At 33.8% G+C, this 27,273-nt stretch overlaps 1 protein-coding gene across 1 annotated transcript in view; it reads left to right on the forward strand.

Moving 5' to 3' along the window:
- The first annotated feature begins 1,303 nt into the window (after positions 1 to 1,303).
- Positions 1,304 to 27,273, forward strand: part of Kynu (kynureninase) — a 169,308-nt gene continuing 143,338 nt past the window's right edge. The window contains exon 1 of the mRNA XM_013358843.3: positions 1,304 to 1,395. The gene's annotated coding sequence lies outside the window, so the exon portion shown is untranslated. The remainder of the gene's footprint in view (positions 1,396 to 27,273) is intronic.

The following is a 27,273-nucleotide window of genomic DNA, read 5'->3' on the forward strand; positions in this document are numbered from 1 at the left end:
TACTTTAGATAGCTGCTGCCAAAAAATGTATGCTTAGCTTAACTGAATAAATTTCATTTGTTCCCTGAGTATTGGATGCCTACTATTGACCAGTCATTGTTCTGTATAATAGAAATGTGACAATGAAAACAAGAAAACAAACAAAAAACAGACCACAGTTGTACCTTAGGAACCTTTTATTGTAGTATAGTATGTAAAAATGTTAGATGGTAGTAAACATCATGAAAAAATAAACCAAAAGAAGTGTATAAAATTTGAGGTAGTAATTGGGAATGAAAGCTGGACACAGAATCATGAGTGTAATAGGTTTTAAATCATTTTCTGAGTTGCATGGAAAGCTTTTCATGAGTGTTAAGCAAAGGATATTTTATTAAGATCTTTCTCAGTGTTGTGTCAATAATACAATAAAACAGAATGAGTAGTATAGAAGTGGTGCAAACTCTGAAGATGACTACAGCAATCCAGGTAAGAGAGGATTGGGACCAAAGTGGTAACAGGAATATAAGAAAATCTAGATGTGTTTCAAAGGCAGAGTCCACATGCTGTAGGATGGTTGTGCAGGTGCAGAGAAACAGAAATGTCAAAGATGAGTCTAAGAAGGTGGGTTTAAATGATGAAAATCAATAAAAACTGAGAAGGGTAAGACTGTAGGAGGAGCAGGTTGGGGTAGATGGAAAGCAGCCATGTGAAACACATTAAGGCTGAGTTAGTTATCGCTTAACGAATGACTGTTCTATGTCTCATTGTAAATTAGAAATGCTGATTAATCATTGTTTTTGAATGTAGTTAGTATTTCTTTCTTTACAAGATAGTGCCTTTATCAATGCAGAGGCGTAATCATGAATTTGATTCGTAATGAAGCAGAGGGTCTTTTTCTTATTATCTTTGTAACTGTCAGCCAGCTTATCACATATTTTCTAGGGAGATCTATGTGTCAGCATTAACCTGCTGCTTTCAAACTTCAAGAATATGGTGGAAGAAATATGTCACTAAGTTATAGTATAATTAATCTATTACTTAACTCAGAAAAGATAGGGGAACAAGTATCATAATTTTTTAAGCTCATATTTTTCTGAAGCCTCAACATCCTCATAAATATATAGTCAGCACTCCTCTCAGATGCTCAGGTGCATTAGTGTGATAAGGCTGGTGGTGACCACAAGTTCCCCTTCTTGCCTTCTTCAACTGTGACCTAGTAACATTCAAATGCACCAATGAAATTCCCTCACACTTTTGCTGTGTCCTCCACCCACCCTCGACTCCAATAAAAGAACTTAGCCCAAGGACTCAGATCATTCTTCTCTCCCCTCCACCAGCTTGGTTGAACTGGTTCCCAGATCACTTCTCACATATGGCCCCTTGCCTGGCTTGCTGCTTCTCCTGTCTCTTGGACCTGTGAGTATAATAAATTCTTTCATTTCTTATTCCTCTCTGAGTAAAATTTTCAGAGCCATGTTAAAATGATCCTTAAAGATCCCCAAGTGGAATTGATTTCCTCATTTGCAACACACTTCAACTGTACCTTCCAAGGGTATTTATTTAGCAAGACTTATTAAGCAGGAAAGAGAAAGTAACAAAAGAGGAACTTTGCGTCTGACCTTGTGTTGCAGCTGTGGTGATGGCTTTTCACATACACCTTCCCTAGTTGAAGCACAAAGAAGCATTCTTAGTAAATACAGTCACCTTCAGCTTACTTTCCACATACCCTAGTCCACTTCATTATCGTTTATTGCTTCAAAAGTTCAAGGATTAAACAAGTTAAAACTTTCTTAGCCAGGGAAACTCATTTGAGATTTCACTGTGGTTGGCTAGACCAGCAATTGTGGAAGATTTTATTTCGTAAAGCTTTTACAAACCTTGGGGAAAATAAAACATAGAGAAGTAGTGGATTTTGCAAGAAAATTATACTACAGAGAATATCATAAGAGGGTAAATATACAATTTGAAATTTTAAAGATAAGCATCAATATCTGCAATATTTTATGGAATAAAAAGAAAATCTAGGATATATGGGAATTTTATTTGGATCCTAAAATGAATATTTTTATAAAGCTAGCATATTATTGCATTTTGAAATTTAACACTTTTTAAACTTATACATTTTTATTTTATAAAATAAACTTTAACTTATAAATGATAAGATGTAAAAGCCTCCTGTTATGCTGGTAACACTTAAATATTGTTGTGATTCTGTTATGTTCTCTCATCAATTATAAGATACCAGTCTGGTTTTCACTTAAAATATTCAAATTTGATGTGAGTACTATTTAGCTATGTCTCACAGTGGCCATCAGCCAGGGAACAATTGTGACATAGTTGATATAACTTAAGCATGGGCAACCATCAAAATGCTAGCTCACAACCTTTCACAAGACAGCAAGTGGTTCAGAAAGAGTCCAGAGATAATATTGAAGCATCCTTTCAGACTCTTAGAAACCACCAGCAAGAAATTGAATCAGACATTGTTTAGAAAAATTCCTGATGTGATATTTAAAAGTCATCTAGATGTTGATTATTGCAAAGTTATCTTGAGATTCTTTTGTATAAAAATTTTATGAAATGCTGGATCACCCATATTTTTTATTTTGATATCATAACTAAATTTAAAAGTTATTCAGAATATTTAGTCTGTGTAAAATTTACATGAGCAAGTCATGTAAATAAAAATAATTTATTTTTATCATCCTTTATATGATATATGTACACACATATATAACATATATAAAACACATATAATATATATATATTATATATGTTGTGTGACAGCATTCAGAGAAAATATTCAACCTTAGTTTTTGAAGATTGGTGAATTTTACTTACATTATAGTCTCCAGATCCATCCATTTACCAGCAAATGTTATAAAGTCATTCTTTTTTTATGGCTGATTAATACTCCATTGTGTATATATACCACATTTTCTTTATCCATTCATCTACTGAAGGCCACCTAGGTTGGTTCCATAGCTTAGCTATTTTGAATTGAGATGCTATAAACATTGATGTGGCTGATCCATATAGTAGGCTGATTTTAACTCCTTTGAATATATACCAAGCAGTGATATAACCAGTCAAATGGTGGCTCCATTTCTAGTTTGTTGTTGTTGTAGTTGTTTTGAGAATACTGCTTTCCAGATTGGTTCCACAAAAAATTCAAAACACAAACCTAAATTATAATAAATATTGAACAATATTTTAACTACAAGCATCTTTGTAGAAGTAACGTTGCATCTTAGAGTCAATAGTGCCTTAGAGCCAATATAGTAGAACATATGACTTACAGCGATGGTTTTTAGCCTCAAGATATAGTCAACTCTAGAAACTATGAAGCATAGGATGCACATTGAGTGGTAATCAAGATGTCTAGCTGTGCTGCTAACTTACTAGAAGATATCAAATGGCAATAAAATTTAGTTTTATTTCATAGGCTACTAATGCAAAAGAAATAGAAATAATTTATTCAATTTGTTAGAAAATAAATTATCTAGTCCAAGTAGTGTGTAAATTCACTTCATCTCCCAAATTTTTCATTGATTTTCTTTTTTTTCTTGTATTTTCTTTCTTGTTGTTGTTGTTTGTTTGTTTGTTTTTGGTAATAGCTCCTTAAAAAGCATTAATCCACTTGGCAATAATGTGTTAGTAATCATTTTACCAAAGATACAGTGATGTAGTTCAAAATTATAACTTTTGAATTAAATATCTAAGAGCTTAAGTCAACATCACTATCTCCTCAGGGACCAGAGGTAATATTGTCTTTTTAGAAAATATACAAAAACAAAATATGTCTGTTCATCTCTTTGATGATAGATAAATAAAAAAATAATTTCAATTAGATAAAAACTGAGTTGCCAAGCACAGTGGCACATTCCTGTAATCCCAGCTACTTGAGAGGCTGAGGCAGGAGAATTGCCAGTTTAAGGCCAGCCTCATCAACTTAGTGAGGCCCTAAGCAACTTTACCCTATAAAAAAAAAGGGGGGTGGGGGGATGGAGAATTGGCCCAGTGGTTAAGTACCACTGGGTTTATTCCTTAGTGTCAAGGAAAAAAAAACTGAATCAAGGTCATTTTTCTGTCTCTATAAGGTAACATCCAAGCCACTCCTTGTTACCTGCTCTTGCATATGACCTGGTTCTGTGATCATAGCATGAGTTCTATTCACAGGTTACATTGCTCTTGATATTCTATGGTCCTTCTCTCTCTCTCAGGAGTATAATTTCTATGACAGCAAAAGACTGGTCAAGTTACTTTCGTGCTGTAATTTTGGTCCCTAGAAAGTGCCTGATATAAGTAGTTTCTAATAAGCATTTGAGTAATATTGTGGGCTCCCCCCCCACAAAACCTATGTAAGGCTTAGTCCCCAGGGTAGCCATGTTCAGTGGCCGTGTCTTTGGGAGGTGACTGGATCATAAAGGCGCTGACCTCATAAATGGTTTAATCCATTTTTAGGTTGATAGCATAATAGGTTTTCAGGGAAGGGTTTTGTTATAAAATCAAGCTCTCTCTGCTTTCTGGTTCCTATGAGGTGACCAGCTCTGTTCTACCTTGTGCTCCCCACAATGATGTTTTGCTTTGTTATAGGGCCAAAAGCCATCCAGCCAACTTAGCATGGGCTGAAAACTCTGAAATTGAGCAAATAAGTTGCTTTTCCTTTAAGTTGGCTTATCTCATGTATTTTGTCATAGAGATTGAAAGCTGACTAATTTAAGGAATGAATAAATTAGGGATTTGGAACAAGCTTTGAGTAAAAATTCTTAGCACTATATATGAATGTAATGAGAAAATACTGTCCCTCAACTTACATATATTTTCAAAGGCACAAATTTATAAGATAGATATACTAATTTGGGCGTAATGCCACTTATATACCATGTCTAGGGAAGTAGGTTTCTTCAGCTTAAAGGATAGGGCAAGGACTAAAGCGATTAGATTTGATCTTTCTTTTATTCTCTGGTTTTTGTTGTTTTCTATCACATTCTGACATAGTTTAAGAGAAACATTAATGTCATATACTCTATGACATGAAACAATTTGGTGATGGATTTAAGATGAATTTAGAAGTAATTTTTATATCATACTTACTGAAACTTAAATTACCCTGTAGTCTTTTGAATTGCTATCATTGTATATTTCTATCATAAACTCTTAGAAAGTTTTTGCTTTTCATGACTGTACCTCTTGCTTACATTTAAAATATGTTTTAGATATTAGCAAAATTTTTAATCTATTTCTAAGTAATCTATGAAAAAGTTAACATTTAATCTTTTTCCTTAAATTTAGATATTTGTATCAGCCATATATGAAATCATTAGAAATAACTTTATATGCCATTGTGTTTGTGGTATATATTTCAACATAAAATAAATAATTTTGCAAAAAGCAGTTAGTAAAAGCATGTATAAATATGTTGACATTTACATAAATTGGTCTTTGAACTTTTATCAATAACTATTAGGTTATTAGTATATTTTGTTTTTGAATATGTACATAAGCACAGTTAGAGAATTGATCAAAATTTTTAATTTTGTAAAAACCCAGTTTTTATATATTTGCTGTTCATACTATTGAATCTAATGCAGAAGAGACATTAAAGAATGCTTACTTCATGTTCATAATTTTCCAAATTTAACCTCATTTCAAAGTCTAAGATTGCCTTCAACAGAATATCAATAGACAAAGAAAATTCTACAATTACTTAACAAAGGTAAATATTCTCTTCTCTCTCTCAATAAATGTATAACCTTTTCAGATCTTAATAGTGTTACTCAGAGATAACATTTTTATCTTTTTTATTTAAATTTTATTTTGTTTGTATTAGGCAGATTTCGTTATATACAATATGATTCATTTAGATGTAATTATACAAGAATGAGATGTGATTTGCTTTAATTCAGTCCCCAGTCTTTTCCTTTTCCAATTCCTTTCTCCCTCTCCATCTTACTTTTCCTCTACTGTACTGATATTTCTTCTGTTTCTTTAAAGTTTTATATATATATATATATATATATATATATATATAAGTTTATATATATATATATATATATATATATATATAAGTGCCTTGTGGTATACATGAAGGTAAGATTGACTGTGCTATGTTTATATATGCACATAGGAAAATTAAGTCAGATTCATTCCTCTGTTCTTTCCTTTTCCTATCCATCCCCTACACTCCCTATCTCCTACCTCTATTACTCTGAGCTCTCTTCTATTTTAATGGAATTCACACACTCCACCCTTATTTTGGAAAACATTCAACCTGCCTGTAACTTTCTGGATCTGGCTTATTTCACTTAGCATAATGTTCTCCAGTTCCATCCATTTACAGGCAAATGTCACAATTCCATTCCTTATGGCTAAGTAATACTCTATTTCATATATGTATGTTATATGTATACATATAACATATATAATTGCATTTATGTATTATATATACATATAATCATATATATCTATATATCACATTTTTCATATCCATTCACCTATTGAAAGGTACCTAGTCTGGCTTTATATCTTGTGAATTATGCTGCTGTAAACATTGATATGGCTGCATCCTTACAGTATGTGAATTCTACATCTTTTGGATATATACTGATGAGTGAGAGAGCTGTGTCATATGTGTTTCCATTAGCAGTTTTTTGAGGAATCTCCATACTGAGTGGTTGCGTTAATTTACAGTCCTCCCAACAATGTATGAGTGCATTTTCCCCCACATCTCATCTCTATTTATTAGTATATTCTTAAATATTGTGATTTTGACTGGAGTGACATAAGATATCAAGGTAGTTTTGATTTGTATTTCCCTGATTGGCAGGGATGTTGATTTTTTTCCCCAAGTATTTATTTGTCATTTATATTTCTTCTTTTCAGAAGTGTCTGTTTACTTCTTCTGCCCATTTATTTATGTGTGTGTATAAAGTCTTTTGAATTTTTTATATATTCTTGATATGAATTCCCTGTCAGAAAAGCAGATGGTGAAGATCTTCTCCCATTATATAGGTTTTCCCTGATTGCTCTTAATTATTTCCTTTGCTGTACAGAATTTTCCTAATCTGATGCCATCTCATTTATTGATTCTTGGTTTTATTTCTTGCACTTGTCAATATGTTGGATTAATATACATACATTTTTTTTCTAGCAGTTGCAGAGTATCTGGTCTAATTCTTAGGTCTTTGATCTGCTTTGAGTAGACTTTTATGCAGGGTGAGAAACGGGTAATATTTCATTCTTCTACATATGGTTACACGGTTTTCCTAGCACCATTGATTTTTGGAACCTTTGTCAAGTGTCAGATGACTGTATCCATGTAGGCTTGTCTCTGCATCTTCTATTCCATTGGTCTTCATATCTTTGGGGAGTGCCAATACCATGCTACTCTCAAGCATTTTAGTTGGACTTAATATTAGAATAATCACTATGGAAAGTATTATGGATATTTGTCAAGAGATTAGGAATAGTGTTACCATGTGACCAAGCTATCCCGCTGCCTGGTACTTTTACAAAATAACAAAAATCAGCAAATTATAGTGATACAAGCACATTAATGTTTATAGCAGTGAAATTCACAATAACCAAGTTAGGGAATTGCCAATAGATAGGGTTTCTGCCAATAGATGAATGGATATATCTTCATGGAGTTTTACTCAGCCATAAAGAAGCATAAAATTATTGCATTTGCTGGTAAATGGATGGAACTAGAGGATATTATTCTAAGTGAACTGAGCCAGACAGAGAAAGTCAAGAGTTGAATGTTTTCTCTCAAATGTGGAAGCTAAACAAAGTAAGGGAGAAAAGTGGTAGATATAAAAATAAGAAAGATCAGTGGAGTAGAAGAAGTAGATTGAGAGGGAGGGAGTACAATCGGATTAAGAGGAACTCTGGAATGAATTTTGTAAAATTTTACTATGTACCCATGTGAAAATACCACATTCACTAATGGTGTGTTCCATGTTTATGTAAATCTAAAAAGCATCAATTTTTAAAAAATGTACAAATAAATATATTAGTATAGCAGAGTATATAAAGTGGAATGGGGTAGGAAGGAAGAGAAGGAAAGAGGAATCACTGGGTACTGAAATTGAGCCAATTAAATTTCATTCATGTATGATTATGTCAAAATGAACCTCACTCTTATAGAAAAGTATAATGCACTTGTAAAAAAATTAGTGATTCTTTAAATGTCTGGGATGTAGCTCAGTGGCAGAATTATTGCCCATGGATAAAGCCCCAAAGTTTCATCCTCAGTATTGCAAAAGAGAAAAAGCTTTGCATCTCTAGAAAATAATGCAAAGAGACAGGAAGGATAAGAAATTATTGACATGGTGCTGTTCTATATTCAGCAATAATAATTCTAACAGCAGTAAAATCCAGCACAATTGGTTCCTCTATTAGCTTCTCTTGGTTCCCTCCTATTTTTCCAAAAACTGTTTAAGTTACCAATACTTCTCCTGTAAATTCCTATTCTGCTATATAAAATTAATGTAGTCTGAGAAAAATGACACATTTCATGTAGAGGAACAAACATTATGATGATGGCAGCAAATTTTGAATCAGATAAAATAAAATTAAGAAAACAATTCCTCAGTATCCCTACAATACTGGAAAACAAAACACCCACCAAGAATTCTATTCTAAGAGTAAGTGTATTTTATAAGCAAATAAAGTTATTTTTAGATGATCAAAGCTAAAATAATTTATCATCAGTACACCTGTATTGCAAGCAATATTGAAGGGCATCTTTCAAATGGAAAAAACAAACCAGAAAACAAAACCATATGGAACACTGCATCTACACAAAGAGGGTTGGAAATATCCAAAATCATAACTAATTCATTATGTTTTTTAATATTTTATCTTGAAAATAATTGTAATTTTCCACATCAAGAAAGATGGAAAATGTGCTCTCCTTGATATCTCCTGTTAAGTACAAATAACAAACTCTGTATACTATATATAAAACATATATTAGAAGATTATAAAAGGAGAAAAAAGAAGAAAATGAGTTACCAAGCCATAGTAATATATGTGACTTTTTTAAAAGATAAAACTTCTAGGAGAAAAATCTATGTAAAAAAAATTTAGGAGATTTATCAAGTATGATATCACCAAACAATCTTTAATGAAAGATTAAAATATTCTGCTCCTTGAAGTTGTTAAGAAAATGAAAAGAAATTAACATAACAAATATGGCACAGATTTGAAAAGCATATGGAAAGTGTATTTCATAATATAGATATTGAACAATCAAAATATGACAATAAGAAATCCAAAAACTTGCTTAAGGAACTATGCAAAGATTTGAACATTTCACTGAAATGATATATTAATGATATAGAAATACAAGAAAGATGCTCATCATCATTAGTCATTACATGAAAATCGCATTAAAATATCACCATGTATCTATTAGAATGACTACATAAAGTCTGAGAGAAGCAGTGCTTTCATATAATGCTGGTGAGAATGTAAAATGGAAATGTAAATAGTTTACTAAAAAGAGTTCACTTACAGATTGTAATGTGTGCCCCTATAATTTGATTAGTGGGGACTCCTTGATTGAGAGGGAGGGAGGGAGTACAATTGGATTAAGAGGAAATCTGGAATGCATTTTGTAAAATTTTACAAAATTCATTCATTCATTCATGTCTTTTATTGCCTGGAGCCTGTGAAATAAGCACTTCCCCTTACCAAGACTGAATGAATGGAGAAATGGCTGCATTAGCATCAGTGGTGCGTCTTATCAGAGTCTTCTGGGTAAGGGTGGATGAGTATGTCCTAAGAATCAATTGTAGACCATGCACATGAAGGAAAATTATTGTGAGATCAACTTTGATCCCCAGAAAAGGGTTTCCTACAAGTTAATGCAGTGGATCCAAGAGAAATGGAATAGAGATGCATGTTTAGAACTGTGCATTAGTCTTCATGGAGATGCAGTCATCCACGGTAAGTGTGGCTTGACACAGTGATTTTTGTATTCAGAGGTCTTAGAATAAGACACAAATTACTCAGAAGAAGAAAAGCAGTTTTAAATGTCTGTATGTCTCAGGAAATAAAGTGCCAGCTTATAAGAGCAGCAAATACAAATTTCCCTGCTTTCCTTTTCTCTTCTCCACAGGCATCTTTCTCTTCTTTCTCTCCCTGAAATCCTCCCCCAGTATCAGAAACCACGTTTTGGCCAGTTCAGAAAGAGATGTAAAGGGCCACATGGAAAAGCAAACACTAGCTCTTCCATATTGCAGGTGTTTCAGCTGAAATAGATCTCAGTCAGGCATGATGGAAAAGATCTCATGTTAAAGTTAGCTCAAAGTTCTCAGTTTTATATGGAATTGGACTACTGTCTAAGTTGAATTGACATGTTTTTACTTTGTGTTAATTTGAAGTAACTTTTAAACTATTTTTTTATTTGTTTGTGTAGAAAACATCTCAGACCTACTGCTTTAGTCACCTTTATCATGTTGAGACTAAAGGACCCAACCAGAACAATTGTAAAGGAGGAAAAGTTTACTTAGTGGCTCTCGGTTTCCGAGGTCTCAGTCCATATACAACCAGTTCCATCCTGGCAGAAGAGTATGGCAGAGGGAAGCATTTCACTTAAAGATTAGGAAGCAGAGACAGAGAGAGACTCCACTCTCCAGATACAAAATATATACCCCATAGCCACGCCCGCAATAAACCACTTCCTCCAGCCACACCCCACCTGCCTCCAGCCACCACTCAGTTAATGCCATCAGGAATTGAGTCACTGATTAGGTTAAGGCTAGAACTCAATCATTTCTTCTCCAACCCTTCTTACATTATTTCACATGTGAGCTTTCTGGGGACACCACACTTAAATCATAACACCTACCTAGAATCAGGGTTCGAAGATTTTACCTCTATTAAATCTGTATGGGAATGGAGAGACAAAGCTTCTTTTGTTTCTCCATTGTTTCTCAAATACTGTGATTCATTCAATAAATAGATTGCTGATTTATTGTGCAAAATACTTTAAAATTTCTTATTTTTGATAGAAAGTTTTAGAAACAGAAGCATGAATAGAGTACTACAGAGTTAATTGAAGTTTATTTTCACAGCTCCTATACAAGAGTATGAAAATGTCCTCTTGAACACAAGATGTCAGTGATGATAGCACTCCCAGTGATAATGGGCCTGTAAACGCATTTCTGTATTTAACCGGGAAACTCGTGTCAAAAGGACCTTTAAATATTATGAATATTTATAAAAGGGAATGCATGTCTATGCAAGTAAAATCAAAAGGATTTCAGTCTTTTCCATCTACCAGAAAACATCACATCTCAGTTGGAAACCATATTAATATTGCTTAAAATAATATTTTATAAACTCTCCTCCATGAAAATCTTGGGCTAGGAGTCAGCAGGTCCGAGTCCTTTTTTGACACTGTTAATGGTTTAAATGTAAAACTCTAGAAAAACAACTTAACCTCTCTATCCTTTCCTGCATGTTTGTTAAAGACATATAAAATAGTTGTTCCAAGTATGCTAAAAGAGGCATATATGTGGTGTGGTGTTATGGCTTAGACATGTAGTGTCCACCAAAAGCTCATGTATGAAACAATGCAAAGGAGTTTAAAGGTGTAATGATTGGGTTGTAAGAGGTTTAGCCTAATCAATGCATCAATAACGTGATAGTAATTAACTTGATGATAACTATAGACACATAGAGTGTAGATGGAGGAGATGAGTTCATAGGGGTATGCACTTGGGAGGTTATATTTTTTCCTTGTCAGGAGAACTTTCTCTCCCTCCCTCCCTCCCCTTCCCCCTCTCTTTCTCTCTCTGCTTCTTGATTATCATGTGCTTAGCCACTTTCCTCTGCCAGGAGCCCAGAGGAATGGAGTTGGCCAACTAGGGAACCTAAGATCTCTGAAACCATGAGCCCCCAAATAAGCTTCTCCTCCTCTTATTGCTCTTTTCAGGTCTTTTGGTCACAACAGTGAAAAAGCTGACTATAAAACAGTATGGTTTTCTTTAAACTTGAGTTTAAAGAAGTCATATTTGAAAATTAATGTTTGTCTAGAAATAAGTCATTAAAGACAGAAGATTTTGGGGGTTTTGTTTGTTTTTTACATTTATAAAACACTGTAGAACAAAAATGAGGAATGGACAGAGGTATTTATAATGTCTGTTCACAAGACCATCAAAAGGGAGACCCTAGAGAAGAGCTAGATAAATAGGAACATTTTCCTTATTTGCAGATTGGATATCTCAATAATTTTAAGCTCCTAGTTCTCCTCAAATTAATCTACAGATTCAGTACCATCCAAACCAATGATCCCAAAATAAGCTTTTTTTTTTTTAATAAAAATTGGTAAGCTAGAAGGTGCCAGCATATCCAGTGACTTGGGAGGCTGAGGCAGGAGAATCACACATTCAAGGCTACCCTTGGCCACTCACCAAGACCCTGTTTAAAAATAAAAGATTAAGAGGCCAGAGTAACTGAGTATTCATGTGGGGGAAATAAGTATTTCCTTCTATTACACAGGATGCATAAAAAGTTATTTCATGAACAAATTCATTGAGACGGAAGTGGAACAATGACTATCAGTGATTGGGAAACAGAGAAACTTGAGAATGATTAACAGGTACAGAGTTTCAGAATGGGGTGATGAAAACATCTAGAGATGGATAGAAAATAATGGTTGATCTTCAATGCAAATGTGCTTGATGCCAATAAATCACACATTTAAAATGATTCAAATTCTAAATTTTGTGGTTATTTTACCACAATTCAAAAGAGAAACAGTAATGGAGGATTTGAAAAGCACACTGGTCCTCACAATAACCTACAGCCCTAACTGATGAGTAGTTTTTCAAGTAGGATAGATGAAAACTTTAAGTCTCATAGAAAAACTTGGCATAAGAGACAGAATAAACTTGAAAGTACACATGCATGCTACTGGTGGAAAAAAATGCACATCTATTATATATTGAAAAGTGTGTGCTTATAACCATAAGAAATGTAATAACACAACTTCCATTAAACAGAGACCCTTGGATCTTCTTAGGGATGCCACAACTAACTTCTTGCACAATTTCATCAGTGCCATTTATGGACAAATTCTTCAGTGACCAAAAAATATTTATTAATGAGTGTGTTCATTATCTTGATTGTGGTGATGGCTTCTTGGAGATAAACATCAAAATTTTTCAAATTCTGCACTTTATGCATAGTTTAATGTACACCAATTAAACTTCAATAAAGCTTTGGAAAAATATTTCAAGGTTGAATAATAGACAAAAATATAAAATTTCCAGAGCAAAGGAAGAATATATTTATCTTATTAAGATAAACAAGTATTTCTTACAGTAAAAAGAAATTTTTAACAATTTCAAAATGATAAGATTTCACCACATAATGGTGTGTAATCATAGGAAGGAATTATTAAAAGAAGTGAAAGGCTAAGCCACAGATTTAGAGATGATACTTTCCATGCATATATCTAACAAACAACTTATACCAGAATATGTCTTTTTAAAAACCCTTAAAACTAAATAATAAAAAATCAAGCACAATAAAAATGGGCAAGAGATTTGGTCAGAACTTCCCAAAGAACATGCTACTTGCCAATTAATACATAAAATGTGTCCTGTATTGCCCTTATAGAATTATAAGTAAGCACTGTAAGTAATTACTTTGCTAGAATGACCAAAATGTAAAAGAATGGCAATACTAAATGGTGGTAAACATGTAGACCTACTTAAAATTATACATATTTCTAGTGAAAAAGAAACTTAGAAAACCACAAATTAGCCATACTCTTAAAATATTGACTACAGAGTTAAAATATACCTACTTAATGATGAAGCAAATTCACTCCTAGGAAAAAACAAAACTTACATTTTCCCAAATATTTGAATAATAGTGCATATGGCAACTTTATCATACTGGAAACAAAAATGCAAATCCCCATCCAAGAAGCAATTAGTAAACAAATAGTGGATATTTATTTAACAGAAAATTAGAAAAATAATTATGATCACAGGACACAACAGCATAAATGAATCTCACAGAAATGCCATGCAAAAAAAATGCCAGGTATTCAAATCTGTTAGCCTAATTACAGAGAGCAGAGAAAAATTATAATAGAAATAATATCAATGTTTAACTGACATAGATAGAGATTGCATGCACACTGCATGAGCAAACGTTCTGATGTGAGAAAAATGTTCTGCACTGTAATGGTGCCTAAATAGGAGCATGTATTTGTCAAAACTCATTCAACTGAGTACTTACTGTATGTGCATATTATACAGATTATACCTATCGATGGACAATATATCTATCAACATGGAGGTGTTTTGGGATGAGATTAATATTTAAATTGATAAACTGTTAGTGAAGCACCTTACCCTCTAGCACATGACTGGACCTCATCCAATCATTTGATGGCCTGAAAAGAATGAAGACAGGCATCCCCATGCAAGAAGCAATTCTTTAGTAGACTGCCTTTAAAATTTATCTACACCATGGAATTTGAGTCTCTAGCCTAGCAGTCTTTGAACTGGAACTGCATTGCTGGCTCTTTTGGGTCTCCAGGCTGCCTGCCTACAGTGTAGATATTGGATTTGTCAGTCTCCAAAATCATGTGATCCAATTTCCTTATAATAAATATCTATCTAAGATAAGAGAGAGACAGAAATGGAGACTGAGAAAGAGAAAATGCACATACATTCTATTGATATTTGTTGAGAGCCACAGCCAGGTCAAGATGGTTCCTGGCATTTTGCCAGAAGGAGTTGTTCCTGCTGCCTCAGGTGCCCGCTATTTTTGAGCTCTCCAGGAGTTCCTAGAGAGTTCATGTGGATGGAGTTCCAGAGTTGAGTTCCAGTTGAGTGCTTGCAGAGTTCCTGTGGACAGCGTGAGGCGTGGGTTCTAAAAATAAAGTTCCTTCCTGCTTGAATCTTCAAGTGGCTCGTGATTTGTGCCCAGCCAGACTGTGGCAGATATTGTTTTTCTGGAGAATCCTAATTCATAACTCAAATGTAGAAAATAGTAGCCTGGCACAGTGGCACATGCCTGTAATCCCAGTGGTTTGGGAGGCTGAGGCAGGAGTATTGTGAGTGCAAATCCAGCCTCAGCAACTTAGTGAGGCCCTAAGCAACTCAGAAAGACCCTGACTTTAAATAAAACACAAAATAAGAGAGAGAGAGAGAGAGAGAGAGAGAGAGAGAGAGAGAGAGAGAGAGAGAGAATGCGAGCGAGCGCTGGGGATGTGGCTCAGTGATTAAGCACCCCTGAGTTCAATCCCTGGTATATATATATAAAAAAGATTTATATATATATATATATAATCTCAAATCATATGAAGCAAATTCCCTAGAATCAACAGGCTATTTCTTTAAGGAAATTCTTTAAGCCAAAAGTTTCATTCCAAGTAAAGGTTCAGAATGCAACCTTCAAAGATAGCTTAAAACATTATATATTTTCTTTATGAATCTTAAATATTCTTACCCATAGAGAAATCAAATTTGGAGCTTCATTGAACTGAGCCCAATGACTTATCCCCCACATATACACACTTTCTGAGTCACTATTCTCTATTAAGTCTATAGTCTAGCAGGTATTTTTCTTTTTTCTTTTGTCTCTACTGCTAGGCTATCATCTTTATGCTGTGCTCCTACCACAGATCCTTATTGTTAGATTATGACCATCCTCGGGTCTCAGCTGGAAACACATGCAATTTAACAAGACCCTTCCTCTATGAAAGGGATCTATGCCAACATCTGCCTCTTCAACACTAACTTGGCAATTTCTGCTCACCTGCTTGGCTTTTAGCTACTTTTACTGCTGGGTTTCTTAGAATCATACTGCAATGGCATAGCTCAAGGACTTATCCAATGGAAATCCCAGATGCAGGTATTTAAGTCATTGAATTCAAGAATCAGTTACTATTTGAGAGAAAGTTGCATGCAGGTTTTGTACTAACTTATCAGCAGTTCTTTCTCATAGATTTTTTTCCCCCTTCAAGTCCTACCCATTTTCCAAATACCAAGCTCATCCTTGTAAACTTGTCTGTTTTCTGTTTGAAATGGACTCCCAAGAACTGAATACTGGAATATGGAATCAGAAAAACAGATAAAATACCAGTTTAGCACCCTTCTGTCTTCTTTAGGTTAAAAAAAAGGGGGGGAGCCTCATATCCTGCCTGTCTCTGCTACTCTCTAATTTCTTCTATCAACTGTTGATATGAAATCATTGTTTTTCATATTTAATCATGTTTTTCATATTTAATCATTGCTTTCAGGTACATTGTGATTAGGCCTAAGGTAACCAGAGCAACCCCTGTAAACACCCCTGTTTCTTATACCCTTTCAATGCCTTCCAGCTACACTTTAAACAAATTCATATATCTAGCCTAAAAAAGGGTTCTGAAATGTTACCCTCTCCTATTACACACTAGTTCATCCACAGCCACAGTCCCACTGTTTTCACTGTAATCTAACTACAAGTCCTTCTGTTCACATCTTCAAAGGTAAGTCCTTTTCTGCCTTGTGGCCACGTGTGCTATACTTTCTTCTCTGCCTGTCCTCTATGAATGACTGCATGAGTCCTCCCTCCCATGATTGACCTTCTTAGGAAGGTATTCCTTGGCCATATTATATAATTTCTTTCTCCTTTGTTACTCACTATTTCTGAACTCTGTTTTGTTTTGTTCTTCTTTCATTGTATATCCTAATATAATAAATCATGGGCAAAGTCATGCACAAAAACCCGTGCAAGTGAAGGAAAATGAGTACAATTTACCAATGCAGAGAAGGTAAAAATACAAATACAACACCTGCAATGTCAATCTACATGCAGAGACCACTGAAAGTATTAAAGTACCTTGGAGGAAGATAAGAAAATTGAAGGAAGCTATGGATGCAAGCCACATTCTATGGTGTTCTAATGACAGAGATTTGCATTCACGGTGTCATTAATCTTCTAAATGAGCAGTAATACGGGCTTAAGACAATTCTCCACAAAGTGTTGTCTTAGTTTCACTTAATATATTTCAGACCAGTTTCTAAATCAATAAATAGGCATTTACAGACCCATATTTAGAAGCCACATTTAAACCCGCCTGCGTGATAGAATATTTCAGGTTGATTCTACGATTTAACTACCATGGCTAAAGGTGTTCTTGAGCCTTTGAAAATGCCATTTTTAAATTTCTATGATTATTTTTTAAAAAGTAGATTACCAGAAACTAAAATTTCTGACTTAAAGAGTAAGTGCATTATTATGGCTTATTATTCTAATTGTCAAAATAATCTAAGACGGAATGTTTCAATTTATGAGTAACCGGTATCATGGAAGAATGCCAGTGTTGTGTCACATCTTCTCCAATATCAGATTTTGTTGCTTGTCAACATTTTTATGAGGCTGGTGGAAAATTACACCTCATTTTGATTAAAAGAGAAGTTGAACATCATTTCTATATTTATTAAATGAATTTCAGCTTTTAGGAGCTTTTTGTGTACCCCAAACACTTTACTATTTATAAGCACATTATTTTTTACTCAAACCATATTTTCATATACTTTTGTAAAATTTGATTGTCAATCCCAAATGAAAGATCAAAAACATAAAATGATTGTATTTTTATTAGTACTTAATCCAAATTTGCTTTGTGTCTTCCCATTTCCTTTTATGCACATGAAGAAAATTAACATTTAATCAGGTCCTTTGTGCTCAACTGTTTTGTAAAATGAAGAGTCTTTTGTTCTCAACTATAAACTGTCTCCAAAGTATTTCACATATTCATTTTGCAGTAAAATTAATAAATCTTTATTACATAGGTTGTACATAGCTTTAAAATATTTTATTTTAATTTTTTTGCCCTAGTAAAATGTTAAGTTTTACACAGTTAAATCTATTTTGCTTCTTCATTGTTCCTCTTATATCATACTTAGAAAGGACTTGCAAACCCTAAGATACACTTATTTTCTTTAAACCATCTAAAAATTTTATTCCTAATACATGTTAAATATATCTAGGTTTATTTTGTCTTATGTGGTAAAGTAAGAAATATAAGTTAATACTTCCTAAATGTCAGGCAAAGATCGCGAAATATTGTAGTCTAACCTTTATTCTTCTGGCTTTAAGTTGTCAATTTTTTTTAAAAATCCAACGAATAAATATGTGAACACATGTATAGATAAGAACTCAGTAAAAACACACACATGTACATGCTCACACCCACACCTGGATCTGCTTCTAAAATCGTTCTCTGTTCCATTGATGTATCTATTGACTTTTATAATATTACTAATTAACAGCCAATTGCTGAATACTTAGAACTAAATTACATATTATATGGCCATGTGTCTGGAGTACCAGGCACTCAGGAGGCTAGGCGGGAGGATCACCTGAGCCCAGGAATTTGACACAAAATAACAAGACCCCCATCTATCTAGAAAAACTAAATAACTTTACATATCATATTATCATTAAAGTGTTACTTAAGATTTACTTAGTAAACAAATCAAACATGTAAGTATATTATATAACTTCCTAAATTTATTTATATGTGTGTGTATATATATATATATATATTATATAGTATCATTTTTTTACTTAGTAGCATACTATATATTATATAAAACATGTAAGTATACTATATATACACATATAAAGAAATTTAGGAAATTATATAGTATATTAACATGTTTAATTTAGGTAATAAATAAATACAACATATATAATCATACTTAGAACTAAATAAATATCATATATATATATATATATATGTGTGTGTGTGTGTGTGTTTGAAGACAAAGCACTTATCATCCTTCTTTTCAGATGTTATTGAATATTTTGCTTTTTTTAGTCTTAAAAATGACACAATAGTAGGTGATTATCTCAAACAATGTTAGGAAAAATCTCACGTTTGATATAAAATCACAGTCATCTGGAGATTGGAATAAAAATAGGAAAAGAAATGTTTTCTCTAGAACTGGGATAAAAGTAGATTTCAAGGATTTGCTCAAACCCATTATAATTCATCCTGTGCTGTACTGAGAACACAGAATCCTTTCAGTAAATATTGATTGATTGATTGAAAAACATATTTGAAGGCATTTAAAATGTGAGCTATTTGTCCAAGCTGTACAAATAAAATTACACAGATAAAAAACACTCTTTTATAATTTTTATGACACATATGATGTTCAATTAGGTTGAATCAGCAATTAGTACATGATTTTTTATTTACTTGTAGAAATTCTTATTGTTTTATTGTGTATTCTGAAGTATAAGATGTAATAAGTCTCTTGTTTCAAAAAGCTAGTAATCAAATCAGAGGAATGTGTATTCAACCATCAAGAAAAAATTAAAACTTCTAAGAAGAGAGAAGATTATAAGATCCAGAAACTCATGGTTTATCTTTTTGGCTAAAGAACAATGGCCCTTCCCCTCAGGGACACTGGACAGAAAATATCAATACAGCAGAGACACTCCTCTCTGATGCTCAGGAATCCAATAGAAATAGACTTCCAGGGTCCTATGACAATGATTTTTGGCTTAATTGTGGAAAAAATAAAACATGATATTTTAAACTATTAACCATTATATGCATATCCTTTTTAATTTTTTCTTCTTTTTTGTTTTAAATTTTCATTTTGAAGCAAAAGGATTGATATGTTTGTGGGGGTAGCAACCTAATTATTCAGTTCTATATTCTATAGGTTTTAGCACCACTAAGATGTTTAGGTTAACTATTTTTTAAATATCTATTTTCTTTACATAGTAATAGTATAAGCACAGAATATGATAACAAAGGAAACAAAGAAAGGAAAAATAATGAATATACTTCAGACTACTCCATGCTGTGGTGCAGAAAGACGCTGGGGGCATCTCCAGGGAAACTTTGAGAGCAGGCTCTTCAGTAGGTTTTACTTTTCGTACACTGGGCCAAGATGCATGCAGAAGCAGAGAAGAACAATTAGCAAGCCAAGAAAAATTTACATTGAAGCTCAAACATGAACAATGAGAAGGCCCTTGGTGGTATTATTCCTAATGTATGTGTAGTGTATGCCATTAAATTTCCTGAAATATTGTTTGTTTGGAGAACTGAGTTCAAACAAAAAGCTTCACAACACACTTGTCAACTTGAGCATCACATTTCATATTTTATTCTAGAATGTTTATGAATTGTCTGCTCCATTAAGTCTCACCCTTATAACCTTAGAAGGCCCTTGAGATTATCCATTTCAATGCCTGGTGATTGATATTTATATCTTTCTGCAGCAAATGCTTTTATTTTGCATTTACTTACGAAGGGGTTAAACTAGTTCAGCGCATGCAGAAAATAAGCACATATTTTTCCCCTGATAAAATGCCAAGAAAATGAAAATAAATAGGTGGATTTATGAACATGTACCAAAAATCACTAAAGCTTAGATGATTCTACTTACAAAGCTACCTTAATAATCAGTATATCACTGTCAAATCCATTTGATGATAGCAATTGATGTCAATATTAAAGACAGTCAGAATCATCCCTCTGACTATACTGCATCCTAGGGCAGCTGTCTAGTCTAGAAAGGCATGGCCATACACACTGGAGTCTCTTTGTCACTCTATCCTTCATTTCCTTTCTTTTCTCTAGAAATATTTCATGAGAAATAAGTGACATAGCCTAATTTTGACACTTGGGTTTCAGTATGAAATCACCTCCTTTTTTCCCTAGGCCTGCTAAAGTGGGTGGGTAGTGTTGAAGATGCAGCTTTGCCTTGCAATTTCTTGGTTTCCCTATGGGGTAAAGCTCAAAAGATACCAGAATTTCCATCCCCCAGGCATCCCTTCTTGTACTCAGAGTGACTTGGTCAGCTCCCCAGGAAAGATCTGAGAGCTAAACAATAACTTTTTCTGGGTGAAAATAATAGTTAAAGTTATAGTTTTGGTGTTAGTTGATAGTCTTCCAGAAAGTTCACAAAGAAGCTCTTGGGAGATTGGTAAGTGCAAAATATCTAGCAACTAAGACAAAAAGTTCTCAGAAATGCTTAGCCCTTTATAAAATTAATGCTCTAATACAATTTGACAAACTCACCCATCCTCAGGATGTTCAGAAGTTTTTTGTCCAGGATTTGGTATTTCATTTTCCCCTGCCCACCAGCTCTTCCAGAGAAACCTCAACATACAGAATGTCTCAGGCACATATGCTCTTTATGAGCTATTGAAAATTATCTTAGACATTTTTCTGTTACTATCAAAATTATGACACTGAGCTACAGTCCCATTATTGGAGATTCTCTTCCCTCCTTTATTGTGGTTATGAATCACACATTATTGATTATACTGCTTCAGAGAGTTGGTTGAAATGAATGAGTTGATACACTAATAGCCGTTAGAACAGAATAAGCATTTGATGAACATGAACAGTTTTACTCTTTTGCTTCTTAGTGTGACTGTTGTCTCCATGTGCATGAGTGCCTGGCCTTTCTGCTCCCTTTCCAGCCTCCTGCCAATCCTTTGGACCATTGCAGTTATGAACCTAAAGGCAGGTGGGAGGAGGGCCATGGTGATGGGGAAAGCAAAGCTTCCACTTTACCCTTTTGACATGAGTGAAATAGATCCTCCCAGAAACCCCTCTCTGAAGTATTGTGAATGAATCGCAACTTCTAACACATTGAGCTGAAAGTCCACACAGAAACAGGCGATATGCAATTAGTGGTTATTTACAACAATTAATGTACATGGTTCATTTCAGTGCCCACTGTCCCAGGCTTATACCCATGGATTCCTTAATAGTCTAGCACTCAAGCTGACATCATGCATTCAAATGTCCATGGCAGCTGAGCTGTCACCATCAAAGAGCAGAGGAGCAATCTCTTCTATGTTCAATTATGATGAGACCTAGAGAGAATTATCCTCCCATCACAACAAACAAAAGTCAGAATTCTCAGATCTTGCCAAGAGGCCACCTTTTCCCCTGTCATTTTCAATAAGAACTCTTTATTTCTACAGCATAATACAGTTTAATGTAATTTCATTCATTCTGAGTCTTCTGGAGAAAGAAGTAGTTCTACCATCTGTTTCCTCTTGCCTTCTCCTCCAAGCAAAAGCCAGAACAATGTCAGTAAAGACCTGAATCAACCAAGTGTACACATTTGTTTTTTGAGAGAGAGAGAAAAAGAGAGAGAGAATTTTTTTAATATTTATTTTTTAGTTCTCTGCGGACACAACATCTTTGTTTGTGTGTGGTGCTGAGGATCGAACCCGGGCCGCACGCACGCCAGGCGAACACACTACTGCTTGAGCCACATCCCCAGCCCAAGTATACACATTTTTATGTTTCAAATCTGTATATTTAGTTTCTCCATCTGAATTGCGTGGTATAGTTTAACAAACATTTCAGTTCCCATAGAGAAAAAGTTGAAAAAAATAGAGACATTGTAAACTTTTACAAAGGAACTCAATGATTCCAAAATCATTTTTATTTATGGTTGACATTCTATATAAAAACAAATACATATTTTTTTCTTCCTTAGTGCTAGAGATTGAACCTATGGCTTTACACATGTTAAACATGTGCTCTATCACTGAGCTACACCCTGAGCCTTTTTTTTTCCCCCCTTTGGTAATTTTTGTTTGTTAGTTTGTTTGAGATAGGATCTTACTAAGTTGCCTAGGTTGGTCTAGAACTTGTGGATCTAGTGACCCACCCATCTCAGTCTCCCAATTATGGGGAGCTAAAAGAGTGTACCACTACACCCAACATCTTTAAAAAATTGCTGATATATAAATCTGTGTTCTGAAGCCCAAAGTCTAGTATTATGGAAATAATAATGTTTTATTTTTTAATAGAGCATTACTGTAGAACACTATGCTTTGTAAAAGAGAGAGACAGGAAACAGTGTAAAACACAACAGATGGCATGAGCGTGGGTTCCTTTCAGTCACTGTTTGCTGTGTCTAGCAATGATGTGGTTCCTAGGTCAGTCTTGTTTTTGGATAGTACCATTGTCTCCATTCTGTCTGAACAGTGAAAAATCTGGGTAAATGTTTTTTTAAAAAATAGTAAAAAAAGAAAAGTTTCATACATAGTGGTAGTAATAAAAGTTTCATGAAAATGATAGTAATAAAAACAATTGAATATGTAAAGAAAATTACCAATGTGGTATGTGTGCTAGGGTGAATTTCCTAAGTAGTTAGGATTCAAAGTGTGTACAACCATGCTTTTATTTCTTTGTATTTGTGTTTTTAAAGGCAAACTTAAGACAAATGGGCCCATTTAATCTTCTTTAACTTTCAATTACAGAAATCTTATATAGTTTCTTCTGAAGATCTTTCCATTACTTGGATCTCTTAATAAATTAGAAAAAAATAATGTGAATAAAGAATAAGGGAGTAATTTATATGAGAAAGCATAAGGATTTTTAAAATGTTTTAAGAAAATGGTCAAAGAATTCATCCATTCTCTAAAAGTTAAAGGTGATCTTTCTGTCATCATGGAAATACATGTGCACAATGTCCAAACAGAATAATTTTAGAGAATGCTAAATGTAATGAAAACATAGGATGGGGAAGAATGGGGATTTCACCTGTGGGCAAGGGATGCATCAAGGATCTGCATTGGAGATGACTTTTCAGTTGGCCCAGAATGAAGAAGTTGCATGTGCTATACGATGATTAGAGAGAATAGCATTCTAGCCAGTGAGGATCGAGTATAAAACAATGAACGAGCAAAGCAGGCACGTTTGAGAAATGGAAAGAAGGTCAGTGTGCCTGGAGATCACTGAGAAAAGAGAAATAGGCTGTAAGTTGGAGTCAGAAAAATATCAGAAACTAAACATGTAGGACTTTGTTGGCTTTTGTTTCTTGTTCAATTGTAATTTGCTGGAGAGTTTCATGGTGCATGTACCACAGTTAATTCATACTTTTAGAAGACATTCCAACTATGTACCAAAATAGGCTAGCACTCATGGGGAAAAATATCTTCATCACACACGGTTTTCTTTTCCCTGTTAAATTTCTCAGTGAGAACATGTAACTGCAAAGTAGTATTGATTTACTATCACAATTCTACACGTCTTGCCTGCTATGCTTTAAAAGTCACATTTTTATGGTAATTTTACTCATGTGCATTGTAAATATAAAACTTTTGATTTTGTCATTTATTTTTGTCTTCAGACACATTTTTAGGTGTTCACGTCTTTAGAACTAAACTGAACCCTTCTGGATATGGAAGAAAATTTAATGACAGTAATTTCAGGTCAAGGGTATTCATTTCTAAAGAAGTAGCCCTAAATTTTAGTTTACTTCAATCCTAAGTGAAATTGCACATGAACCCTGGATGATTACAATGGGTAAAAATCATCAATATTTCACTTCTTACTCCTCCTAAAAAAAACTAAAACCTGATGTGCAGAAGTAAATTTAAAATGTAAGCCACAATGTTGTATTAAATTCACTTTTGGCAGTAAATAGATACTTTTTATCCTGCAACAACAGATGTGACTAGAAGAATTGATCTTGTTGACATTGTTACTCTTGTATGGATAGAAATCAATATTAACAATAACATTTGCCATTGCACACTCTGGCAAGGAAATTTTTACCATTCATAAAGTCAGGTTGAGCTTATTCGCCATTGTGTGTCACAGCCTACTTCTGATGGAAAACATTTTTATCCTCAATTGGCTAAGTCATTTATCTTAGTGAGACATCACAGGCAATAGACGGCATCAGCAAGTAGATATAGGAAAACTGTCATCATTAATTACACTGAGGGTTGGAATTGGGGTCTGTGAGCTTCCAGTGGCAGACTCACAAGGAGGTAATATAATTTGCGATTCAAACACAATTAAGTGTAATATATTGTGAATGTCTTTTTAGTCACCTCCTTTAGTGCAAGATTAACCCTAAATCTACGCAATGAAGTTCTTTGGTTTTACTAATTCTTCAACTCATTCTTTCCATTTAATGGTAGCCCTGTACATAATCCCAGTGGCTCAAAAGAGGCTGAGGCAGGAGGATGGAGAGTTCAAAGCCAGCCTCAGCAAAGACGAGGTGCTGAGCAACTCAGTGAAATGCTATCTCTAAATTAAATACAAAATAAGGCTGGGGATGTGGCTCAGTGGCCAAGTGCCCCTGAGTTCAGTCTCTGGTTCCCCCTGCCCCACCTAAAAAAAAAATAGCCCTGATTATGAGCTTTCTGACAATTTCCTAATGACTATGTAATGTGTAAATGTATCCTTTATCTACCAAAGCAAATAAAGTAGAAGATTAAAGCAATTCTCAAACTAGTTTTTCTCCCAAGATTTAATTGTCTAAATGATGAAAATTTCAAGAGAAATTTCCAGAGACACTGTTTCCATTTTTTATAAAGTTTCCAGTAAAAAATCATTTAAAATATAAGGACCCATTGGCACCAATATTTTGACAATTGGAGATAACATCAAAATATTTTTTTACTGGATGAATGAAAGTATAGGAAAAAATTTGTCCAGCTTTCTTTCCCTAATATAAAGTGTGGAAATCTAGCTGACCCTAATGACTATTAATCAATATTAATTTGGTTATATATGTGTGTAACTGCTGCTGTGATATTTTCCATTGTAAAGTTTAATAGTTTTTAAATGCCATTTTTACTAATGCTCTTTTGTATCGATCACAGTTTGTTTCTTACCAACTTCTAATTCTCTTCATGATTTCTTCAGTATGCTGCTGTGCTCTTCTTTACATTTGTACTCATTCATCTTTTTAGCATTTTGAGTCAGTTTAGCATTGATATTTAATTTTGACCTGTTAATCTGTTTTTCTTCTCCAAAATTGAACCAGCATTTCTACTAAAGTGTATGAGAACTTTTGTATACTAGTTCATCCAACTTTACTTTTCCAAAATTGAAAAGAAAAAAAAAAATCTTATATAGCAAGATTACCCCATCTTTCACATTTAGGGACCTATTATTATATAAACATATGGTCAAAATTCACATACTGATTTCAAATAATTTTTCCCAGAGAACTAAATTCAAAATATTATATAATATATTATATAGCTTTGGGTAAAAATCCTAAGCTTACTTTAGAAAGTTTACATTTATACACCACTCACAATTCCATGTTCATACACTATTTACTTATCACCTTTAAAGTGTGTGTGTGTGTGTTTGTGTGTGTGTTTGTGTATGTGTGTGTTTGTGTGTGTGTGTGTGTGTGTGTGTGTGTGTGTGTAGTAAGCAATCGGTGGATTTGAGAGAATTTGTTGATGTGGCATGATCACATGAAACACCATATTTCACCAAACATGCAGGAAAATAATGAAATTCTTTTGTTTTCTCATTTTGCCATTGATTTATAAATATAGAATGGTACTGGGATAGTAAAACTGTTTACCCACTTCAACAAAAATATGGTTTCTCACCTCCCCCAAATGATATAAGTATCTCTAGAGATATGAAGCAACTTGGGCACATCTTGGCTGTTTGTGTTGGCTGGGGTGATGGTCTAGGGAGTGGACTGAGAAGGACAGGAACATAACCAGAGGTCATAAGTATGATTACAGCAGGCTTACATTCACAGATTTACTTCTTTCCTACTCTCCTATTATATGCTGAATTTAAAGAAATTTCATCCAAAGCCAAACTTACATCAATTTGACTACCATTCTGCAAACACACTGTAATGAGGCACTGCTTTAACACAATTCATCTTCTCTGTTTCCTACTTTCACCAAAGGTAAAAAAAAAAAAAGAAAAAAAAATCAAATAAAAATCTTTAATATTCATCAACCACTGATCAGAGGTATAAATTACTATGCAATAAAATTGTAATGTTTTGTTTCGTGATCACTTTCATATTAGCAAAATCAAAATATCACACGCTCTTGGGTTCAAAGGAACTTATAGTAAAAAAATTCATTCTGTATTAACACAATGGAATACTATGCAGCTGTTAAAAGAGGAAATCTTATTTGCAATAGTATTCATGAATCCAGAAGACATTACACTAAGTGAATCACAGAAAGTTAAATACCATACAATATCAATTTTGAAATCTAAACATGTTTTGACCTCAGTGGTAGTTACTAGCGGATGGGGAGAGGCAGAGGAGAAAAGTGTGATGTTGGTTGAAGTATACAATGTTTCAGTTACACAGGGAAATGAGATTTAGTGATCTGTTGCATAGAATGGTGACTATAATAAATAGTAATATATCGTATATGTCTAAATAACTAAATAGTATATGCTTTTACCACAATAGTGCTAAAAATGTGATGTTATAGATTTGTTAATTTGTCAGATTAAATCATTCAACATTGTAAACATATGTT

Source organism: Ictidomys tridecemlineatus, chromosome 7, assembly GCF_052094955.1.
Source record: "Ictidomys tridecemlineatus isolate mIctTri1 chromosome 7, mIctTri1.hap1, whole genome shotgun sequence".
NCBI lineage: Eukaryota > Metazoa > Chordata > Mammalia > Rodentia > Sciuridae > Ictidomys > Ictidomys tridecemlineatus.